The sequence below is a fragment of the Phoenix dactylifera genome, unplaced genomic scaffold, assembly GCF_009389715.1.
Source record: "Phoenix dactylifera cultivar Barhee BC4 unplaced genomic scaffold, palm_55x_up_171113_PBpolish2nd_filt_p 000827F, whole genome shotgun sequence".
NCBI lineage: Eukaryota > Viridiplantae > Streptophyta > Magnoliopsida > Arecales > Arecaceae > Phoenix > Phoenix dactylifera.
Window position 1 is genome coordinate 165,475 of NW_024068194.1, and position 1,903 is coordinate 167,377.

The 1,903-nt window shown below is 43.2% G+C and overlaps 1 non-coding gene across 1 annotated transcript; it reads left to right on the top strand.

Annotated features, from left to right (window-relative positions):
• Positions 1 to 321: 321 nt before the first annotated feature.
• Positions 322 to 427, top strand: LOC120107331. Its single transcript, XR_005509180.1, has one exon. It is a non-coding gene; the product is annotated as a small nucleolar RNA R71 (small nucleolar RNA).
• The last annotated feature ends 1,476 nt before the right edge of the window (positions 428 to 1,903 follow it).

Genomic DNA, 1,903 nt, shown 5'->3' on the forward strand with positions numbered 1-1,903 from the left:
GTACACACTTGTGCTTGGGAAGAGTTCATGTAATGCCCACCTATCATCAGTTGGTCAATCTTATGGGACAATGCATCTACCTTGCTAGACAGGTCCATAGAATAACTTATTTCACAAATGGTCCCTTTTCTTTGAGAACTCGGGGGTGTTTGACGAGAACATGAAGCATGGTGGAGGGAGTTTTCATTTAGATTTTCAAATAATTTCCATGTTTCATGCTCATTTTGAAGCATGAATGTCCCCCCACATGCGGCATCAATCATCTGACGGTTTCGTTCAGTCAATCCGTCATAGAAGCATTGCACTAGCTGCCACTTAGGTATTTGATGATGTGGGCATTTACGGATTAGGTCCCGAAATCTCTCCCAAGTTTCATGAAATTCTTCTCCCTCAGTTTGGGAGAAGCTTGTAATGGCACGTCTAAACTGGTTCGTTCTTCCTATTGGAAAGTATTTTTTAAGGAATTCAGAGTCGACTCGCCAAGCATCAGAGTCGACTGGTAACCTTGTGGAGTCGACTCGTTAACAGAGTCCAAAATTCATCACTCTGTCTTTCTATTTGTTCTCAGTCGGAGTCGACTCGAAGAGTTCCGGAGTCGACTCGAGCTTGTGCCAGAAACTCCAAGTGTGCAGGAGTCGACTCACAAGGTTCAGAAGTCGACTCGTGATGCAGACTTTGGTTCAATTATAGCTCAATACTTAACCAAAATACTCTGAACCAAAGCTCAAGGCACTTAGACAGAATTTAATAAAGATTTTTCTGAAACACTAGATTGAATTCATTAGAACAACATAAGACATACTCAAATGCTTTGAGCTCATCAAAATTAATTATGGATTTACTCAATCACTCTACACTCAAGAGGTCTATATATACCTACTAATCTCTTGCTTTGATTAGGGCTCAAAAAATCTTGACCCGGTTCATAAGATAGCCTCGCGTGAAAATCGTGCTCGAGTTGACTCCCACAATTTTGCGAGTCGACTTGCCAACAGTCCACAGAAAATGCTTCTTTGTCTGCCTGTGGGAGTCAACTCCTGCAGGTCTCGAGTCAACTCCAACACTGTGGGAGTCGACTTCTGCAGATTTGGAGTCGACTCCAAAAACTGTGCCAAATCTGCCTGTGTGCCAAAGTCGACTCCAAGTATGCTGGAGTCGACTCCTAACCCTGCTGAAGATTTTTTCTTCCTAATTCAACTCTTTTCGGCTTGTCTTTCCTTGATCCTCCACCACCATAGTGCACATGGGGGTCTTGAAAAAGGGAATGGATTGGGCTCCACAACCCAACACTAGACATATAGGCCCTCAATGGGCAATGTTTCAAGGGACCTAGTCTTTCCTCTAAGGGTGGCTACATGGCATTGCCTAGCTGCTACCCGGTCACATCTAACTTCTTTGACTCTGTTTTCGGTCGGAAACCACATCAAGAGGTGCTAAGTCGACTCTACAACTTGCATTGTATTCAAGCCGGGTTGACCAAGAATGGCATATACACCGATGAGACCTTCACAACTAGAAAATCAAGCATAATGGTCACTTGTCGAGGTTCCTAACCAGTAGTGATCGGGAGGATAATTACTCCCTTGACAAGTACGAGATCCCCTAAAAAATCAATCAAAGGGAAGTTGATTCTTCTTAGCCGATTTGACGGCAAGTTCATTCTTTAGAAAGCATCGTAAAATAAAATGTCTTCCAAACTTCCATCATCAATTAGAATTTTTCTTACATCATAATCAGCTACTATTAGTGAGATTACAATTGCATCATCATGGGAGGTCTACACTCCCTCCAGATCAGCATTCTAGAAGTACCTCCCCAGTCCTTAGCTTCTTGGAGCTGTATGTCTTACTTGGGCAGCTTGAGCATAAGTTCTTCGAGCTGATAGCCCTATCCTCCAGCCGTG